This window comes from Malaclemys terrapin, chromosome 15 (genome assembly GCF_027887155.1).
Source record: "Malaclemys terrapin pileata isolate rMalTer1 chromosome 15, rMalTer1.hap1, whole genome shotgun sequence".
In the NCBI taxonomy this organism is placed as follows: Eukaryota; Metazoa; Chordata; order Testudines; family Emydidae; genus Malaclemys; species Malaclemys terrapin.
In genome coordinates this window covers 8895464-8918172 of record NC_071519.1, presented here as the reverse complement: position 1 = coordinate 8918172, position 22709 = coordinate 8895464, and the positions used below count along the sequence as shown (strand labels likewise).

General features: G+C 46.5%; 2 non-coding genes across 2 annotated transcripts; one reads left to right on the top strand and one right to left on the bottom strand.

The window, feature by feature from the left end:
• Positions 1-15117: 15117 nt before the first annotated feature.
• Positions 15118-15191, bottom strand: TRNAT-CGU (transfer RNA threonine (anticodon CGU)). The gene has a single exon. It is a non-coding gene; the product is annotated as a tRNA-Thr (tRNA).
• A 3166-nt stretch (positions 15192-18357) lies between these two features.
• TRNAM-CAU (transfer RNA methionine (anticodon CAU)) lies at positions 18358-18431 on the top strand. The gene has a single exon. It is a non-coding gene; the product is annotated as a tRNA-Met (tRNA).
• Positions 18432-22709: the final 4278 nt, after the last annotated feature.

Genomic DNA, 22709 nt, shown 5'->3' with positions numbered 1-22709 from the left:
CGCTCCTGTCCTATTTAACCTGTTCTTTGCATGTGTCCTTAACCATGCAATGAAAGATATGGACCGAGGTATATACTTGAAATACCAGCATGGTGGTTCACCTTTTGACCTCCGTTGCCTGACTGCAAAGACTAAGAAAGTGCAGAAACTCCTTCTTGAGGCACTCTTTGCTGACGACTGTGCCCTCATGGCTCACACTGAAAATGATCTTCAGCACGTTGTCAACAAGTTTGATGAGGCCTCGCAACTTTTCGGACTATCTGCTTTGGAAAGACAGAAGTTCTCCATCAACCTGCACCTGGATCAAATGCTTCTGTCCCGAGTATCTTCATTGATGGCACTCAGCTGAAAGTAGTGGAGAACTTTAAATACCTGGGTAGTGTCATATCCAGTGATGGATCACTGGAAAATGAGATCAACGCACGAATATCCAAAGCAAGCCAGGCACTTGGCTGTCTGCGTATCAAAGTTTTAAATCACCACAACATCCGGATGTCAACAAAACTGCTTGTGTACAGAGCTGTTGTTCTTTCATCTCTTTTGTACGGGTGCGAAACATGGACACTATATAGGCATCACATCAAGCAGCTCAAAGCATTTCACATGCGCTGCCTCCGCAACTTCATGAAGATCCGCTGGCAAGACAAAGTGCCCAATCTCGAGGTCCTTGAGAGAACCCAGATGACAAGCATTGAAATGATGATTATGAAGTCACAGCTATGTTGGACATGTCAACCTCATGGATGCCAACAGAATCCCCCATCAGCTTCTGTATGGTGAGCTCTCCCAGGGCATCTGGTGGTCCACGGAAATGTTACAAGAACACCATCAAAGCCAATCTGCAGTACAGCAGTATTAAACCTAGGGACCTTAAGGACGCCGCCAGCGACAGAACACAATGGTATGCAACAGTCAAAAATACCTGCATCGCCTTTGAGGAAGACCGCTGCAAGCATCTACAAGAGGCACAGGAACGACATCGCAGAGCATCAGCAGCGCACAATCCACTGACTGCGAACTTCCCATGCACCATCTGCAGCAAAATGTGCACCTGTAGAATTGGCTTGTACAGTCATCAGAGGGCACACCATGAGACAAACAATAGATGATTGGCACAGATTTATCATCATCGGATCGATGGACTACAAGAAGCTGATGGGAGAGAGCTGCCCCATCCGTTTAGTTTATCCACCTCCCCAAGAGGCAGTAGCTATGTCAGTGGGAGAAGCTATGTTGGTGGGTGTGCAAGCTGTGGTGTTTATCTGCATAGATAAAGTTTAATCTAACCCCCTTTTTAAAACCACCCATGGTCTGGGAATGGAAAAGGAGCTTGTTGATGCAGGGTCTGTCCTTCAAGGTCCTTAAGATCACAGACTCTAGCACAGCATTGTTATGGGGGTATAGCTCAGTGGCAGAGTGTTTGAACGCAGATCAAATTGTCCTTTGTTTAAATCCAAGTACCCCTTTAGAAGCCTTTTTTTAAAGGAAAACATATTCATATCAATTTCCATTATGTTCAGGAGTTCCACTGAATGGGGATGCTTGAAAGGAATTTGAACACTCAACATTTTCCTCTGCAAATAAATAAAAAACAAGCTAACCTGTCCATCAGCTGAAATCAGTTCCAATCTTCTAAGTGTCTAGTTTATGTTTTCATCAATTAAACAAAGGTATACCATGAATGCACATTTGCAGATCCCTGTTCTCCAGCGACTATGCTGTGTAGAAAAAAAAGAACCACATCCAGTTGGGGGTCAGGACTCCGATGAGCAAAGACATCTTGGTGAGGGAAAGGTCACCAGCATCTTGGCTCCTTCACATTCAGGCAACATCTGGGCCCACAGGACAAGGCATGAGAAGAAGCCAGTGGATTTGAGAAGGAAAATAGTCACCTAGAAGCTGGCTAGAGCTGCCAGGATCCCCGGAAATGTCACCATCCCGTGTCCAGGAATAGTCGTTAGAAGCTGGTGTCTGCAGCAGGACCAAAAAATGCAGGGAAAAGCCCTCAAAAGGTCTAAGCTGCCAAGACCCAGACGTTGGTCAAGATCCCACCAAAAATCAAGAAGGGAGAGAAAAAGGCTAAAGCCGCATCCAAAGCAGCCAAAGCCAGGGCTAAGGAGATGGCACCGAGAAAGAAGTGAAGAGATTTCCATTGGGATGACTCCTGCTCCCCAAATGGCTCTTTAGGACTCACCATGGACTAGCCAGAGAGATCGACGTCCCTCAGCACAAACAGCCCCATGGAAAGTACAGTGACCTGGGGCAGTGGGGTGTCTCTTCCAGAGAGGAAGTGCTGTGTTTTGTGAAATGCCTCCCAGGTGAGTGATGCACTGAGAAGACAGCTGCCCATAGCTCCTACATGGGCTCATTCTCTTTGATCTGCTTCTGCTGTTATTTCAGAGCCAGCACTAGCGGGGGGATGTCCCTGTGACCTCACCAGCTGTACAATAGGCTGTGTCTCCATCTCAGCTTTGATTACGCAAGTTTTCAATTGATTCTTATTGTGATACTTTTACAGTACTCTGCCTCATTCTAACATTCTGGTCATTGATTGAATATGGGGAGGAATGGACTAGTGAGGAAAGTATGTTACATTGGTATGTGACTGAAAACAATACTGGAGTTGGTGCCTGTTGCAAAAAGAAAATGGCAAAACTGCTAACATCCACCATCTAATTATACTCTAGATAGTGATACTTTTCAAAGGTATAGATCTATGTGTTAATAAAACATCTTTGGTTTAATTACCAGACTGGGCTACTTTTGGGCTAGTTTCTAAGTGACTCTTGCTATTAATGCAGTAGAAATCCATCAACAAATATGTCAAATGGGAAGTTTTTGCAGTCCGTTTTATTTGGCTGATTTTTCCCAGCCTATTTCTACAAACCCCGTAATCCACCACCTCATTGCATTTTTCACTTCAGTGGTAAGTTTATTATCTTTTAGTGCTAGTTCTTGAGTTGAAATGATCCTGCATCTACATACGCACTGCGGGGGATTGAAAAAATTTCCCTTTTCAGATGTGGGATTTGAACCCAAGCTTCTATCCAGAGACCAGAACACCCAAGTGAGGGGAAATTAAAGTTTTAAGTAAGGTGCCTTAAACCACTCAGACACCACAAACATGCAGTTTTGGCACTCTTCATTTTCTTTAGGTTTATGAGCTCTTCAGGGAGGCCAACATGCCATATTTCTTTCAAATTCTAGGGCCCTTCTACAGCATAGTTCATTTTTATACACAATCACCCTGAGTGAAATTTGCAGGTTACCTGGAGTCCCTTGAGTGAGGTGTTGTAGTCTCACTGCTGACTTATTATGTGAAGAAAAGATGTACACCAGGACTGAGGCAGAATCCAGACATTCAGTTTTATGAGAAAGTAATTGTGAACCTCAAACTCCTGCACTGAGAACTATATAGTCAAGAACCCACAATCTGTACCAGCTTTTTTTTTAAAAAAAAACCTCAACCCTCAGTGTGTTGAGACCTTTTGAAAATCTGGCTCTAGAGGTGGGTGTCAGTGTCAGATCTTCTGAAAATTCTGGCCAATATGTCTGGAAGTTCCAAGAACCATCAGAACTTTGAGCGTTTGCTAGAATCTGATGAGAAAACCTTCCTTCCACAACTCTTAGTGCAGAAGAGGAAGAGATGCTCAGTTGTATACTGAGTGCACTGCTCTGAATACTACTGCAAGTGCCACAAGTGTGAACACGCTATTGCGCAGGCAGTTGACAGTGTGAACACACAATAGCAGTTTCCTTTCAGCGCTCTCTGAGCAGCACTGACTCCCAGCACTGTAACTCAGCCAGTGTAGACATAGCCTCAGAGAGACTGACCGCCAGGATCCCAGGACTGATCCCCTCTGGGGAATGAAGCACAAAGGCGACAGTCTATGCAGCCTTCACAAGTCTCCCTGTACCTGAAAAGCCTGCTAGCCCAACGTGCTGGAGCATCTATGCCATTACCTGGTTCCTAAACTGTAGCTACAGTTCCTACTCTAGGTGAATCCAAAGACCAAGAGGTGCAGAGACCCAACCCCTTATAATCTTAGAAATGTTTTGTTCCTTTTTCTATTTTTTGTCCCTGTTTCTTTTTATGAACTTGGAGACCTCCCAGCCTTTCTATTAGATTGTGTGTAACAGTGCGGCTCAGTGGGTGTCAGTGTGTGAACACCTGAAATGTACACAGGGAAGATGCTAGGAAGAATAGTTCCCCAGATCTGAATAGCCTTAAAACTCTGCCCTATGAAATGACTGAATGCATGCTCCTCACTCCTCCTCCACTCCCAGCCTCCGTACCAGCCCAGAGCCTTCACCCAGCCCCCAAACTCCCTCCCAGATGCTGCACTCCCTCCCTCCACACTCCCTCCCATCCCCAAAGTCCATCCCAGAGCCTGCAGCCCTCACTCCCTCCTGCACCCCCACCTCCTGACCCGGCCAACACACCCCTCATGCTCCCAAACACCCTCCAAGAGCCTGCACCCAAACTCCCTCCTAGGGTCTTCACCCCTCACCCCCTCCTGCACCCCCACCCCCTGTCCCAGACCGGAGCCTGCTCCCAGCACCCAAACTCCATCCCAGAGACTGCACCCCCACTTCCTTCCAACACACCCCTCATGCTCCCAAACACCCTCCAAGAGCCTGCACCCAAACTCCCTCCTAGGGTCTTTACCCCTCACCCCCTCCTGCACCCCCACCCCCTGTCCCAGACCGGAGCCTCGACCAAGCACCCAAACTCCATCCAAGAGCCTGCACCCCAGACCCCATCCCCCACCCAAACTCCCTCCCAGAGCCCACCCTCTCACCCCTTCTGCACCCAAAGTCCCTCCAGGTGCTTGCACCCTGCATCCCAATCCCTTGCACCCCAGACCTTCTCCCCACACCCAAAGTCCCTCCCAGAGCCTTAGGCAGGTGGGGGGGTGGAGTTTGGGGGAGCAGGCTCTGAGCATTCTGGGCACCACCAAAATTTTTACAAACCTGCCACCCCTGTTGTCCACTGCACTCCTTGGTTCTCTCCAGCAGCTCCCTCTCTAGAGACTTTTTTCTACCCCATCTCTCCTTCTCTTCTTTTCTGTGCTCTCTCTTTCCCCACTCCCCTTTGTTTTCTATGGGACCTGGCCCCATAGTTCTAGGTTGTGCAATATCATGTTTAACTTTCCAAATCAGCTGGGGCCTGGAGAATATTTCCAGGCGGTTCTCCCCTACGTAGATTGCAATGATCTCTGGTGTGTCCTCACAGGGAACCCGTTCACAAAAAGAGCCAGGAGCTGGTCCCAGTGCATCCCCCATCTGCTGTGTGGAGAGAAAATTGCCTCCAGGCCAAGGCCAAGCTACAAACCCCTGGCTGAATTACAGGCTGTCTTGGAAGCCCACTGCACAATGCTGTGCCCACAAATCCATATCCCAGCCACAGGTGTACTTCCATATAATCTAAGTAAGAGACATGGGGAAGGAAGCAAACAGGGTTAAAACCTGTGGTGCTTATGGCCCACCACATGCATTGGCCTCCCCTCAGGCAGGGAACTTATAGGCCCTTCTGCCAGTTGGTGTTGGCAGCAACAAGGGTTGGGTTCAATGTCTAGGGGAGACAGTAGCAGAGACGCAGGAGGAGAGAGAGTCCCGAGAGAGGAAGCAGCTGGAAGGGAGCAATGAGTGCAGAGTGGAAACCAACCAGCTGAGAGTCTCTCAGGAGTCCTGAAATAACAATAGCTGCGGGTCCAATGATGTAATAGTTCAGCCCTCAGGACTCTGACTTCTGTCATCTGAGTTCAAATCCCAGTGGGACCTCCTGGTGCTGTGCTGGCTTGCTGTAAAGCCTTGGAGCTCAATGTGCTTGATTTCCTTGTTCCTAGGTGCACCAGGGTGAGGGTTTTTCCTTCCTGCTGGGTCACTGATGCCCATTAGAGCTAGGGCTTTGGTCCAGCTGCAATAGGTTGGGGCCCTAGAATTTAACAGTCTGGCAAGAGATTCCTGCATGTTGACCTGATGGTTGTTTCACCTGATGCCCACTGCATTTTGGGGGTCCCCTGTCATTGGGGGCCTCAGGCTACCACATGGTTTGTTTCATGGTAAATCCACTCCTGGACTGCTACAGGCCTCTGTTCTACCATCTAAGCTATTGAAGGGAACCTTATTTGCAACTGCTACTGCCTGTTCCTCCAAGTGAACCTATCTGTGCACAGTTTTGCAGCAGTAACACGCTGGACCAGTAAGTCAGAGGTCGATGGACAGACACTATTCTCCACTAGCAACTGCCCCCCTTGTTTTTCTTCTGGATCTTCAAGCAAGGCAGGGGCCTGTAGAGTGAGAAGAACCTGGCCCCTGAGATCAGGGACGTGCTGAGGCTGCATCCTGCCAGGAAGGTCCCCAGCACTTTTCGCTGGCTGGGCTGAAGTCAAGGGGCACTCCTATGGGAGGTTAGTGCCTCATTTCCTGGCCTGAGACATTGGTGTTTCTTTGTCCCCTTCTCCTACCCAGAGAGGCAGGCAGCTGCTGTGGGGAGATGCGAGCAAAGCTCTTAGGATATTGGTTAGGGTTACCATTCGTCCGGATTTACCCGGACATGTCCTCCTTTTTGTGCTAAAAATAGCGTCCGGGGGGAATTTGTAAAGCACTCACAATGTCCGGGATTTTCCCCTCCCCCGGCAGAGTGAGCGGCTGGGAGGGCTGCAGGGAAGTCCCGGGCTGGACTCAGGAGCAGCTGTAGAGGAGCCGGATCCGCCCTGCATTCTGAGCCGGCAGCTCCCTTGCAGCCCAGTCCGGCAGCACTGTGCAGGGCCAGGGACTGGGTTTTGTTGTGCAGGGCCAGGGACCGGGTTTTGTTGTGCTGGGGAGCTCAGCCACGTGTCCGGCTCGGCTGCACAGAGCCCAACACTCTGTTCTGAGCAGCAGGGTAAGGAGGTCAGGGGGCAGGAAGGTTCTGGAGGTGGCAGTCAAGAAACGGGGGGGGGCTTTTGGGGGGGAGTGGAGAAAGTTTTGGGCAGTCAGGGTACAGGTAGGGGGTAGGGTCCTGGGGGGCAGTTGGGGGGGGTCTTAGGAGGGGGCAGTTAGGGGACAAGGAACAGGGAGCCTTAGGTAGGGGGTGGGGTTCTGGAGGGCAGTTAGGAGCAGGGGTCCCAGGAGGGGGCAGTCAGGGGACAAGGAGCAGGGGGGGGAGTGTTTGGGAGTTCTGGGGGGGGGGGCTGTCAGGTGGCAGGGGTGGGGAGATGGATCGGAGCAGTCAGGGGACAGGGAGCAGAGGGGTTTAGATGGGTTGCGAGTTCTGGGGGGGGGCTGTCAGGGGGCAGGAGTGCGGAGAGGGATCGGAGCAGTCAGGGGACAGGGAGCAGAGGGGTTTAGATGGGTTGGGAGTTCTGGGGGGGGGCTGTCAGGGGGTGGGGAGTGGTTGGATGGGGCGTGGGAGTCCCAGGGGTCTGTCTGGGGGTGGGGGTGTGGATAAGGGTTGGGGCAGTCAGGGGACAAGAGGCAGGGAGGCTTAGATAGGGAGTGGAGTCCTGGGGGGCAGTTAGGGGCAGGGGTCCCAGGAGGGGGCAGTCAGGGGACAAGGAACGGGGGGAGGGTTGGGGGTTCTGGGGGGGGCGGGAAGTAGGAGGGGCAGGGGCGGGGCTAGGGCGGGGCTCCTCCCGTCCTCTTTTTTTCTTGCTGAAATATGGTAACCCTAATATTGGTCAGCTCAGTGTGGCTGGCAGGGGAAAGAGCCGAGCCTTCCATCTCAGCCTGGCATTGGCCTGCATTGCTCTGTGCTCAGCCAGCCATGGTGGATGGGACTGTGGCTGCAGCTGAGGCTTGGGCCACATGGCCATTCTTCCCTGGCAGGGTTGTTGTCCCACAAACTTATACAGGATCGTTTTAGGGGTCAAGACAAAGATGCCACATTTATTATGATAACAATTTGATTTATGACCAATAACTAATATCTTAATCCTAATACACACACATTATACCTAATACCTATAAACACACACACACACACACATTCACACACACACACATCCATCAGATGTTCTGCAGCTGCTGCATAGTTACCAGTCCTGCTTGAGTCTGTGGCTTGAGTTTGCAGCTTGGGTTCATAGCTTGTGGTGGCTAACTGGCCAGGAAAGCCGGGCACAAGGACGAGCTGGGTCTCTGCTGGGCATGCACCGATGCCCTTCCATGTTGGCAGCAGAATGTTACCCTCCTCCAAAGTTTTCCATCTCACCCATCCTTTTTGTAGGCTTTAGTTTGAATCCAGAGTCTATAGGTCTTGCTGTGTCACGCTGCCTCCAGGTTTGGTGATTGATCACCTGTCAATTGCAGACATGACTTTCAGCCTGGGACCGGGCTTTGATCTTCTTTCTATTGTACCTTTTCTTTTTAGGGTGGATTCTTCTTACTTTGTTAGGGCTCTTGTCTGCATCTTCAGCCGTTGGTGTTTGAACTCTATTTAATCAGGACAGGCTGGGGCTGGAGGTTGATTTCATCATCCATACATACCTCATTCACACATCTAAACTAAACTAATAAGATTACAGCAGGGTTTGCAAAAATGAAGGTTGCAGCAAGCCCTTACAAAATGGAGTGAGCGTTTTAAAATGGGGTTTGAATTACAATATGGCAAACAGTGAACAGAAGTTACAATATAGACAAGTATAATGGATGGCAAACAGTGAACAGAAGTTACACTGTAGGCAAGTGTAATAAATGGTGAACAGAAGTTACAATACTGAAACAGTGCAAGTCTCAGTGATTTAAGCAGAAATTGGATTGATAGTGAAACTTACAAAGGCAGCTGACTGAACAGCTATGGCTCTTAACAAGCATCTTAACTGTTAATTAGCCAGTTATTGGGGTAACCGGTTTTAGGAATGAATATTGTTTCATTCATAAAACTTTACTTATGAAGTTACATTAATAAAGTGAACAATTAAAAACAATTTCATTCATCAGTTCTACATTGTACGCCACAGGCAAAGACCTGGGCACAGTCCACGTAGTAGCGGGAGGGAAGGAAGTTGGAGCCTGTGCATCTCGTGGGTTTCTCCCTCACTACTCAGGCAGAGACAACAGGGGAATGACAAGGGCCTGGTTGAAGATTTTTGCACTTGGACTGGAGGATTAAGCCTGTGGCCCTGGCATAGCTGCTCGGACATGGGGTCTTGTGGTGTTGCAACCATGGTCACCCGTCCACTAGGTTAATACTTTGAAGCCAAGGGGACTGACTTGGAGGCAGAAAAAGGGGACATTTGCGGTAGCCAGCAGTTCTCAAGGAGCATCTGACATGTACGCCCTGAGTGCCGTTACCCTCTGGGCATGGCCCAACTTTGTTTTGGTTTGTCATCATAGAAAGGGGTTTGTTTATGAATCTGACAGTTTTCAAAAACCAACCTTCACTGCTGTGCCAGGATATAGGGTGGATAAATCTTATTTATCTGCACTGGATTATTGCAATCTGAGGTCTCTCTGTCCTTTCTGGTATTAAAAAAAATATGGAGATATACCTATATCTCATAGAGCTGGAAGGGTCATTGAGTCCAGCCTCCTGTCTTCACTAGCAGGACCAAGTACTGATTTTGCCCCAGATTCCTAAGTGGCCCCCTTAAGGATTGAACTCATAATACTGTGTTTTACAAGCCAACTGTCAAACCACTGAGCTATCCCCCCAACAGACTAGTTTGTACCCTAAGTTAGGTGTGAATCAGCATGTCCACCTTTTCTCAGCCCATTTCTCATGTGCAGCCATGAACCCCAAATAGTGTGCCTGGTATGCAGAAGTTTTGGGGTCTCCAATTTTTAACCAAGATAGAAAGCCCCCTTCCACACCCATGATTCCCATTACATTGCTAGTCCACAAACCCACTCCTCTCGGCTCCAGTTTTTCAAAGACTGATGACTCAAGATAGGTTTCTCTTACAGAAATACTTTCTCTGCCTCAAGACATAATGCAATTGTAAATGATAAGGATTCTCTTTTATTAATCACAGTGGGTTTTTATTCAAAGGAAAACTGCAGAGAGAAACCTCAACATTAATAAGAACAGGAGTACTTGTGGCACCTTAGAGACTGCCACAAGTACTCCTGTTCTTCTTTTTGCGGATACAGACTAACACGGCTGTTACTCTGAAACCTCTCAACATTAATGAAAAGGTGATTTTCAGAAAATGTCAGTTTCTTTTTTGGGGGGTTTACAAACTTCTTTGCACCTTTATTAAATATTAGAATATAGTTATAAGAATGTTACAGCCAAAATGTCCAAAATATTACAATATATAGTATATCTGGTTTTGTTGCAAAAGGTTAAAACTAACCAATTTCAACAGGTTTCTACTGTTGTCGCCCAAGCACAACCAAATATAAAAGTTTAATACTCTCAATGTGTTTGCATAGACCTGCCTTTATACTTCATTTGGGTTTCCTTTTATACTATTTTCATTTGTTATGTTATGTTAAAAAGACATGGTGGTTGTTAAAGCTTGTGCTTTCAGACAGTTAACAAAAGTTGAATTGCTATCACAGGGAAATTAGGAAACTTGGGTAAATATTCTGTTACTAACTCATTTGCTAAAACAGAGAACTCAGCAGGGAGAGCAATTCTCCTTCTCACAGAAGATTCTTGTCAGCACCTATTTTAGCAGTTAAGCCCTATATTTAATAAATAATTTATAACACACATGGAAAGTGAAAATGAATGTCGATACAAAAACTGCAAAAGCATGTAAAACAGGAACATTCATGCTCAAGAATTGGGAAAATCAGAACAGAAACATAGTTTGTACTATTATAGACTTGGTACCTATTACACGAAGGAAAGTTAACCTGTGTATTAAATTTTGGTTATTGAAAACAAGAGAAATGTAAAACAAATAAGCAAAAACTTTATTACATTAACCAACTTAAGTGTTTAAGGGTGTATCCCAATGACCAAAGACATCAAAGGACATCAGAACACAGTGAAACCCCTGAGTGTTGAAAGAAGAAAAGATAAAGTGCCTTATAAATAAAAAACTTGTCAACTACAACTCAGTCTATCACAGTGGTGGGCAAACTATGGCCTGCAGGTGGGATCATCCTGCCTGGCCTTTGAGCTCGTGACTGGGGATGCTAGCCCCTAGCCCCTCCCCTTCTGTCCCTCCTACCTTGCAGACTCAGCTCATTGTGCCACCTGCGCGCTGGCCCACTGCTCCTGCTGGGCAGTGCAACTGGCTCCTGCTGTGCTGGTGAGCTGCGAGCTCCTACTGCTCTGAGCAGCATGGCAAGGGGGTGGGGAGCGGGGGCGGTTGGATAGGAGTGAGAGTCCCGGGGGGCCTGTCGGAGGGTGAGGGGGTGAATAGGGGGTGTGGTCCTGGGAGGAGGCAGTCAGGGGACAAGGAGACAATGAGTCTGGGTTCTGAGGGGGGTAGTCAGGGCGGGAAGTGGGATGGGGCGGCTGGGGGCGGGGGCCAGGCTGTGTGGGAAGACACAGCCTTCCCTACCCGGCCCGCCATACAGTTTTGCAACCTCGATGTGGCCCTCGGGCCAAAAAGTTTGCCCACCCCTTGTCTATCACATACAGACAATTGAGTATGCAATTGCCCATAGTGACATTATAGAAATCACTACCTGGGCTAGATCTAACAGTTATTTAAACTGTAAATTATTAAGCAATGTGAATTCTGGTGCCAGTGATTTTAAATATTTATCACTGGAAAATGGCTAAAATTTCATTACTATGTAAAGGCAACTGTACCTTTCTTATCAGGAACATGGATGGAACCTAATGACTGGGCAAAAGACTATTCCAGAGTCTTTTATCTCTCAAACTAGGAGACTCCAAAATTGAAATGGAATTATGGGTTTCATTTCAAGATTATCTGAATCTGGAGTATCTATTTGGAACAGAGTAATATATATATAACAAAACATTAACTATTTTGACCACTGGGCAGCAGAAACTTTCTCTGAAATGATAATTCATGGTATTAAGGGCCTGGCTACTGAAGAAACAGTACACCATTTAAAATGTGCATGGCATTGCTAAACTTTTTAACCAAACACAAATAAAAATTAATAAACTAATTTCAGGAAACAATATGAAGGCAAAATTTCTTAAAGAATTTTTTTGTACTGCTTATCAGAGTCATATAGCAACTACCATAACAACTCATTAGAAAACATTAAAAAACAAAGAGACAGAAAGTTGCCTTAACTTATTAATAATAAACAGCTAATTGGCATTCCCCTTAGAGTATAATCAAACAGTAGTGAATTGGCAATGTGTCAAATTGTTAAAACAAATTCCCAGTTAGGACCAGTCACAATCTGGGGTCAGTGACACTGCATCCTAAGTGAGGTACATCTTATTCAAAACAGACTTCTTCACTGACCAGTTACCCATATTGAACGCAGACACAGCAATATTTGATAACCTGGTTACTGTCCATTCAGTAGATTATTTCCTACTTATTCATAAATAATGAAGATGCTCTAAGTGGATGGGAGAGAGCTGTCCCATCCGTGTAGTTAATGCACCTCCCCAAGAGGTGGTAGCTATGTCAGTGGGAGAAGCTATGTTGGTGAGTGTTCAAGGTATGGTGTCTACATGTATATATAAAGGTGAATCAAACCCCATTTTTAAAGTCACTGTGGTCTGGGAATGGAAAAGCTGTTCAAAAACTAACAAAAGCTGCCAAATTATCATCAGAACTAGCAGTAGTAAAGATAAAAGCCCACAATAAAATCTCAAGTAAGGAACAAAAAGGAAATTATTGGGCAAATAAACGTGCCAAAGAAATTGCACAAGCAAGTCCTATTAAAATTTGTGCAACTAGAGTGCCAGAAGAGGAAGTGAATTTAAGAAAGCTATATGCAACCATAAGCCCAGAAGAAAAAAGTAAATTGGAAAAACAAGGCTGTGTATATAAAAATCACCTCTGGTATGGGCCGGGGGGAGGAGCTGGTAGCCCCAGAGTGCATACGGGCTCTACTGCTCCAAGCCATCCACTCTCCAGCTCATCTGGGGTGGAGACAAATGAGGGCCGCCTTGGAATACTGGTGGTGGCCAGCCATGAAAAAAGCTGCTTTACAATTTCTCAAAAGATGTGTAACATGTGCACAAGTGAATGTGGGTAAAAGAAAAAAGGTGCCTCTGAATCACCAACCATGACCAGAGGGACCATGGCAAAATTTGCAAATTGATTTTACTGGACCCTTGCCACAAAGCAGAGGGTACACTTACATTTTGGTAATTATTGACACTTTTACCCAATGGGTAGAGGCATTCCCAACCAAGAATTGTATTGCTACAACAGTAGCTCGAATCCTAGCAGAAGAAATAATACCCAGATGGGGTTTACCACTGTCAATAGACTCTGACCAAGAAACTCACTTTACAGGTAAAGTGATGGATCTGGGCGCTATTTCATCAAGTTATGCAGGGAGTGTCTATCCTAACATTCCTAATGGTACTGGTGCTTTATCGGCAACTCCGCAGTAGGCTGGGTACATTAAAATTGGTATATTTAACCTGGTGGGTTAGGAAACCCTAGGGTCAAAAGGAGGGACCGGAGGGTTAAAATCCATGTGCATGTTATATAACAGCCTGGTATATAAATTTGCCAGCTCTTTCTCAAACCCAAAGTCCAGAGTTTGGTGTAAAAACCAGAAGCCATGCAAATAGTAATTAGCTAAAAGAAAAACAAAATAAACAAAACAACATTGCCTTTGCTAAAATATGCTTGGTCAGTAAAAATGCCAGATGTTGAGGCAATAACTGAATAATTATGTTTCATCCAATGTTTCAAATTAAACAAAGAATTCCTGTTCCTATTGTGTTTCTCCTGAAGGGAAAACAGTCTTCCCACAAATCCAACCTTGAGTTTATGAAATATTGGCACATGTCACTATAATAATATGGCATTCTTCCACCTCCCTTCCAAGGGACCCATGCCCTGCCTTAAGACATAAAGGAGACGATCTCTATTTCCATATGCTTTCACTGTTTCTTTGCTTTATCCCCTAAACATGTGCCTGTCAAACAATCAAAGAAGTTGCTCCATTCCTATGGACCCCAAATCAAAATTCAACATATATATTTTATACTAATAACATTTGATCAAAGTATTAATTAAATGTTAACTTGCTAACTTCAGACCATGGGTGGAGACATTGTGTAATCTTTTAACCATTGGCTATTGTGCTATCTTGTCTTGTTGCAAAACCTATCCTGGGGTTTGGAACTGCCTACCACGTCACCTTCCACCACCCATGAAAAATCTATATATTCCATTGTAATCAATTAATTGATAGTGTCTCTGAGCCTAATAAGCCAGGTGACACTCCGCCAGTGCTGTGTGTAATAAACCCCTATGCTTTAACCTCTACACAGTGTGGATTTATGTCCTTCAGATAAGGACAGACCAGTCCCAAGTTTGGGATTGTTCCGTATGGATCCCACCACACTGAAACCCTCCTGTGACGAGCCGTGGTAATGTTGTACTTAGTGTCTTGTAGCTTCAACAGCTGCAGATGCAAGATGAGTTACAATGACGTTGACCTTGTTTCCGTGTTTATCCGATGCCTCCTTTCTACACTTGTCAGCAAAAGAACCTGTTTCTTTTGCAAGCATTTGTATGGCTAGCCAGAGTCAGGCTTCTCTGTTAACAAAAAAGATTGATCAAAAGGTGACAAGATGAGGCACGTTCAGCAGGGCAGCACTTGATGTTGGATCCTGAATCTGCTCTTTATCCAGAAGGTCTCTTGGCAAGCTCTGCCACGGTGCCACTCTCTGGGACTTCTCCCCTAAATGCTCCATTTTTCATCAACAACAACAATATGAAAGGTGACAGGACAGTAATTCTCCATTTCCTGCAAGGCCTGCAGAGAACCCTCTAGAAGGGTCTCTGTGCAGAGATCCCCAGCGAATCACATGGGCGCACAACACAGGCTCTCCTCTCACAGCAAATTGCAGCCGGAGCAACCTTCTTGCCAATGCCAGTGCCAGTAGCCTTTTCATCAACTCCAGACTGAGGATTTGACTCTCTCCAAGGCTCCTCTGGAAAGAAGCCTTTTCCTTAACAAGCAATTACTTGGAATTATGAAGGGACGTCTCTTCCGTTTCCTAGGAAAACAGAGGAAAATGTGAACAGAGGAGACAAAAACCATACAACAAGGCACCACTGGGAGTTGAACCCAGGATCTCCTGTTTACGAAACAGGTGCTTTAGCTTACTAAGCCATGGTGCCTTCCTCAGTAGTCTTTTTGCAACTCTTCCCCTTGACGGTCCAAGACAACACCTTCACATTCCAAAGTGCAGATGTTCCCCGTTTCCTTCAAGACTTGCAGACTTTTTGCTCTCTGGCTCTGTGCACAGAAAGCCACAGCTGAGTTGACAGAGGGCTTCTAACATGTGCTTCTTCCACAGGCTGCTGTGATCATATACTGATTAGTGCTCTGTGTTTCAGTCACAGCAACTTCAGCTCAACTCTGAGTCATGGTAACCTTTCCATAAGCTCCAGGCTCTTCATCCAGCTCTTCCCAAAGATCACTATCTAGAGACCACTTCCCACAGAGATCAGTTATGGTTACAGACCCATCCTGAAATTAGAGCAGGATATTTTAAAGCTTTATCTCATAGTAAAGTAACACAATTCAACCATGTCATCACAGAGGAGAAAGCACTCCTGGGGGGGGGGGGGAAGACATTTCAAAGAGCTCTCTGAGCTATAGCCCGTGGCTAAGTAAAGAGAAAAAGCCTTATATTCCCCCTCTGCTTTGGGTGCTGGGTTTATTCCTGAAGCCTCTGCCACCCACCTAGTGCCCTATGGCTCATCCCTGACCCTTGATGCTGCTCCTTTCTAGAGAATGTAAAAGGGGCAGAGGCCGTGCAGGAGCCTTCTGGGGATGCAGATCTGAGGCTTTCAGAGAGACACATTTTCTGAGGCATCAGAGCGCTGGACCCTGTGCAGTAGGCTGTGGTTTCCTGTATCCCACTCACTCAAGCCAGCACCTGCCCCAAACCCCAGCCTACCGCACAGGGGCCAAATCCACTGCTCGCCTCCTGCATTGTGACATCAAGATTAAAATCTTCCTAGCATGTGCTGTGGATCGTGTATTAAGCCTTCGTGGTTTGGCCAAGTTGTTACCAAAGTAGCTCAGTTGGGAGTGCATTAAATTGAAGAGCTGAAAGTTTCTGGTTTGATGCCAAGCTTTAGCACCTCCTTCACCCTGGACATCTCGTGCTGGGCTTTCTTCTGGGTGTGCAGCTGTCCCTTGAATGCCAGAGTTCTCCTAATTTCAGAGGCAACACTTGCAGAGGGCGGTGTGTGGGGTCATGTGCCCCACCTGGGTTAGCTATCACCTGCTACATCATGTGATGCTGCCAGACTCCCTCCCTGCACAGCTGCTGGAGGGGTAAATGGAGAGGGGCTGCCTTTACTACTTCCTCTCCCTGCATTGTTCACACCTGGGGGGGCTGTTGATCATAAGGGGGTGGGGCTGAACCTTGAAATTGTGCCCCCCCGGCCTCTTTCAGGAGACACCAGTCATCTGTGCCTGGTTTCCAGCTCCTCAGCCAGAGGCAAAAGTGATATTCTGCACCTGAGTGGCAAGCTCTTACTTTCTTTCTCATAAAGGGGGAGGAAAAAAGAATCTCTTTTTCAAACCCCAGTCCTACCATTGACCCAGGTGTGACTTTCTAAGTTCCTGTTACAGTGGAGGATTTAGAGTTAGGCCTGGTCCCCACTAAGCCCCCACTTTGGACTAAGGTACGCAAATTCAGCTACGTTAATAACGTAGCTGAATTCGAAGTACCTTAGTCCGAACTTACCGCGGGTCCAGACACGGCAGGAAGGCTCCCCCGTCGATGCCACGTACTCCTCTCGGCGAGCTGGAGTACCGGCGTCGACGGCGAGCACTTCCGGGATCAATCCGGGATCGATTTATCACATCTTAACCAGACGCGATAAATCGATCCCAGAACATCGATTGCCTGCCGCCGGACCCTCCGGTAAGTGAAGATGTACCCTTAGTGGGGCCCTGTACGCATAAAGTCCATGCAACAATCCCCTTTCATCTGAACCCTGGTATGTCTCCAGTGGTTGTTGTCCCCTGGTAGCAGAGAAGGAAGTTTCCACCCATTCAGGAGACCACAGCCTGGTGCTAAAGTCAGCTTCAGGCTTCTCCTCTCTCCCTTCTTGGAATCAAGTTCATGTTGTTACCAAGAGTTAAAGCAGCCTGAACCCCCACAGTCTGGATCAATGTCACAAGTTCCCAGTGTCTCCATGGAAGACAATTTGTTAAATCCCAGATGAGCAGAGTTATATCAGTTCTCAGCCTGAGTCCTTAGGTCTTAATCCTGAGGATATTGTCCCATCATGGGGCCATTTCCCAACTTTCTTTCATACAGAAGCACAATTTTCTTTGCACAGATACAGGAACAGCAAGATCTTTCTCTGTCCCTTGTGCAAAGCAGGGTGCCAAATTCCATGGAAACAATGGACAAGCAGCGGGTGCTGGGCACTTCCAGCCCTGGCCATGAGATGTTCCCTCCCCTCTTCCTTTATGCTCCTGTTGTTATTACATGGAATTTCTGGGATGGGGAAAAAGCTGAGTTCACTCCAGGTGGAGGGGAAAAGAACCCTGAAAATCTCAAGGTCTCAGGGAAAACCCAACCCCTGCTACCGGGGTCACTGAGGTGCTGGGGATTTGAGTAGGAAAGGGACTGTCTGAATTCTCAAGGTGGGGAATGAATAAGAATCTACAACTAGATCCACCTCATTAATCACTGACACAGGCTAATCGTGCTGCAGATAGAAGGGAAATTGGGAGTAATTCTTTGCTGTTCAGCCATGGAAACAGTGACCCAACTGCACTGCAGTGAATGTGCTGGGGAAAGCTGGACTTTACAGGCAGGTGGAAATAACAGATCTTAGAAACACCTGAAGCTTCCCACACCACTTCTGCCACCAGGGTGAGCTGTGGAGCTACTCACAGCATCCCCCACCACTATGATCTTGCAGCTGGAGATTGCAGCACAACACACCCAAAGCAGGGGAGAGGGCTAAGTGTATCTCTGTACCCTGAGTCCAGGGAACACACTCTCTCTGCCCCACACATAGAATCTGGCCCTGCTGCAAAGTCACTGGTGTCTCCTGAAAGAGGGGGGCACAATTTAAAAGTTCAGCCCCACCCCCTGATGATCAACTGCTCATCAGTATATGATCACAGCAGCCTGTGGGAGAAGTGCATGTTAGAAGCCCTCTGTCAACTCAGCTGTGGCTTTCTGTGCACAGAGCCAGAGATCAAAAAGTCTGCAAGTCTTGAAGGAAATGGGGAACATCTGCACTTTGGAATTTGAAGGTGTTGTCTTGGACCATCAAGGGGAAGTGTTGCAAACAGGCCATTGAGGAAGGCACCATGGCTTAGTAGGCTAAAGCACTTGTTTCATAAGCAGGAGATCCTGGGTTCAACTCCCAGTGGTGCCTTGTTGTATGGTTTTTGTCTCCTCTGTTCACATTTTCCTCTGTCTTCCTAGGAAACTGAAGAGACCTCCCTTCATAATTCCAAGTAATTGCTTGTTAAGGAAAAGGCTTCTTTCCGGAGGAGCCTTGGAGAGAATCAAATCCTCAGTCTGGAGTTGATGAAAAGGCTACTGGCACTGGCATCGGCAAGGAGGTTGCTCCGGCTGCAATTTGCTGTGAGAGGAGAGCCTGTGTTGTGCGCCCATGTGATTCGCTGGGGATATCTATGCACAGAGACCCTTCTAGAGGGTTCTCTGCAGGCCTTGCAGGAAATGGAGAATTACTGTCCTTTCACCTTTCATATTGTTGTTGTTGATGAAAAATGGAGCATTTAGGGGAGAAGTCCCAGAGAGTGGCACCGTGGCAGATCTTGCCAAGAGACCTTCTGGATAAAGAGCAGATTCAGGATCCAGCATCCAGTGCTGCCTTGCTGAACGTGCCTCCTCTTGGTCAATCTTTTTCCTTAACAGAGAAGCCCGACTCTGGCTAGCCATACAAATGCTTGCAAAAGAAACTGGTCTTTTTGCTGACAAGTGTAGAAAGGAGGCATCGGATAAACGTGGAAACAAGGTCAAAGTCGCTGTAACTCATCTTGCATCTGCAGCTGTTGAAGCTACAAGACACTAAGTACAATATTACCACGGCTCGTCACAGGAGGGTTTCTGTGTGGTGGGATCCATGCAGAACAATCCCAAACTTGGGACTGCTCTGTCCTTCTCTCTCGAGCCGGGATTGTCTCTTACAATGCTGCACTAGTGACAAGCAGCAAAAACCCTCCTGGTGCTGTGATCACTCAGCCAACAACATGCAGCAATGCACCCAACTAAGTTGCATGAATGCTCTATAAGCCACTCCTCAATTATACATAGAGAGACAACAGCATATCTCCCCAGCCCTCAGCCTTGCACCTCAGAAATGTACCCTCTTACACTGTTCAAAACCTCTTGAAAAGTGCAAGCTCATTAATTAATTCACCACTTCCTCAAAAAGAAAGTGAACATGCACCAGCCTTTTTAATCTGAGCAGCTTTCACTATCCCTATGGACAATTTGACAAGTAAGTGTAAAACATTAAAATAAGTTTATTAACTACAGAACGATAGATTTTAAGTCATTATAAGTGTTAGACACAGAGGTCAAAGTTGGTTACATAACAAATGAAAATAGCATCTCAGTGTAACGGTCCATACCTTTGGGGGAGCGTGCTGTAACCCCCATATTCCTCATTTTCATATAATCGTGATCTTACATATAAAACATGACTTGTAAGGTATCAGGGGAAAGGATATGATCTGCTGAAAGTCATTGCTCTATCCATATATGTATACCATTAATGCATATGAAGTTATGAGAATTGTGTAGTATGGTGGACACCATGCTGTAAGTTGGGGGAATCAGCCAAATATTAGCTCCCCAGTGGCAATAGCAAGGAAAGTAACCAACACCCGGACAGGGTGTCAAACAACCCATCAAAAGCCATTGTCCAGCAAGGGAGCTACAATTTAATGACTCACCTGCATGAGGCCACATGAGGGAAATTGCCCAACCTTGCTTGGAGAGACTCAGTAATGCTCACCTGACTCAGAAGGGGGGTGGAAAAGCCAATAGGGAAGAAAGGACATTATAAAAGGGAGAGACATGCTTTATCTCTCTCTTCCCCCTACATCTACAGACACCACCACACCAAGGAACTGAAGCACTGATCAAAGGGGAGAGCCTGGCTGAAAAGCAACCAACCCGCCTGTGGTGAGAAGCATCTAAGTTTGTAATGACATTGAAAGTGTTAAGATCAGCTTAGAATGCATTTGCTTTTATTTCATGTAAACAATGAGGATTTGCCCACTCCAAACTGATGCCCGACTGAGCGGTAGCTGTCTGGCGTTGCAAGCTTTCACAGGGCTATTGCCACTCGCTTGTGAACTGTGATGGCTGCTGTCATCCTGGTATGCTTGCGCTTCAGGGCAGGGGAAAGTAAATCACAAAGTTCCATGAAAGTGCCCTTATGCATGCGAAAGTTTCGCAGCCACTGGGAATCGTAGCAGTGCTAACCCCCTTCCCACCTCCCTCACCCCCCAGAACTAGGACAAGGACTGGGGGGATGAATTTTTCCATCAGAACCAGATGTTCCTGCAGTTTTCAAAAGAGGAGAAAAGCAAAATCTGTGATTTCACCTCACAGTGTTTGATAATTGATAAGTGGATAGAAAGTTATCATGGTGGCTGGGGAATGCCGGGCAGTGCTTGGAGCCACAATTCTGGCACAAGCTGATCAGGGAGGAGGAGCATGGTTAGCAGCAGGCCCCCAGAGCCCCCAGCCAGTACCAAGAGCCCAGTCCAGCCCACCCCAGCCAGGGTCTCACCAGATATTCCCTGGGACCTAGCCCACAGAGTCCCTGGCCAGGGACCCCAGATAGCCCTCAGAGCCCCACTGACCAGGGAACCCCCACCAGACCATCACTGCCAGGTCGGGAATTCCAAAGGGTTCCCTCCACCAAGAGCCCCCAGCAGCCAGGGACCCCCCAATGGGAATTCAGTCCCCCACTGCCTGCCTAGGACTCCCTTTCGGCCCTCCCCAAGAGATGCCCATCCCTGCTGTTCTGTAGCCATCAGGCCACCAGTGACACCCATCTCCAGGACCCATAGCCTTAGTGCTGGGCACATCAGAACCACACCCCGAAACCCCAAATCTCCAGAATCCACCAACCTAACTAGGGTACCCCCTGCCCAGTCATCCAGAGGCCTCCCCCCACCACAATGCCCCTTCAGCTCCAGCTGACAGTATGTGGTCCCACCAGTCTGTGTTTGTTTCTCGGGCCCAGAATCAGCGTTACACAGCATGAACCTACCCCATTAACACCATGATGCCCACATTGCCAGGGCCCATACTTTGAGAGAAGTCTGTGTATATGTCCTCATCACTCTTGTCACTGCGCTGCCATCATCTCCTCACCTGGTTTTGCTTTTGCAGGTTCTGGTTCTGCATATACTGCAGGATAATGCGTGTGGTGTTTACAGTGCTCATAATTGCGGCGGTAATCTGAGCGGGCTCCACGCTTGCCATGGTATGGCGTCTGCATGGGTAACCCAGGAAATAAGGCTCGAAACGATTATCTACCATTGCTTTCACGGAGGGAGGGGGGGCTGATGACATGTACCCAGAACCACCCGCGACAATGTTTTTGACCCATCAGGCATTGGGAGCTCAACTCAGAATTTCAATGGGCGGCGGAGACTGTGGGAACTGTGGGATAGCTACCGTTGCTTTCATCCTGTTCCTTTCTCAGAAAGGCTGTAAAGGTTTGTCAGTTAAAATATGTTCCAAAGAGATCCACTGCTCCAGTGATTAATGACATTCTTAAAGTCTCTAAGTGCTTGTAAGTTAAATTATTTTCTAAAAGGACCCCTCAAAAGAGCAGGATTAGTAATGAAACTTACCCTGTTCCCCACAAGTCACTGCCTTTGTGCCTTTACTCTCCGGTACAATGCCTTTCAATAATTCTAGCTCTGATGAAGATGTTCCCCAGAAGTTAATTATCCAGGGATGAACAGGAATGTATTGGGGGGGGGCAGGAATTGAGATTCTATCTTCAATGTATAAAATAATTCCAAGAAATATACATTATTTTAAGGAATAAATTTAAGCATGAAAAAAGCTTAGAGCAAACCTTTATTAGAAAAAAACTATTCATACTTGAAGAAGAAGTTATGCAAAAAAGAGTTTGAATTGCTGTTTTAACAAAATTATCTGCTAATAGATGTATTATGAAATTAAAGTGTAAAAATCATCAACAACCCGTCACAAGAGTGAAAAGTGCACTAAGATAATATGTTACAAATGTAAATACAGTACCAATTTTAAAAAGGCACAACAAATACAAAAAGTCTATGTTTTTTAAAGCACAAAAAAGCTAAAAACCTTGAACTATACTAACAACTTTCAAATACATGTTTAAAGAAAGCTCAGCCTTTGTATCTTTTAAAAAAAGTATCAAGCAGACATTCAAAAACAGGAAAAGTTGTCAAAATCTCACCGGTTTAAAAAAAATAAAAGCTTTAAAATCAGACTATGAAAACTTAATTACAAAACACTATTAATATTACTGCAATTAAAAATGCCCAAATAAAATTACTAACATTAATTTAGTCAGTAAAAAATGCAATAAATAAAAAAAGTTAAAGCAAAAAAAGTAGAGTACAAAAAAAACCTGCAAAAAACTTTAAATGCTTAAGTGACATTGATGAGC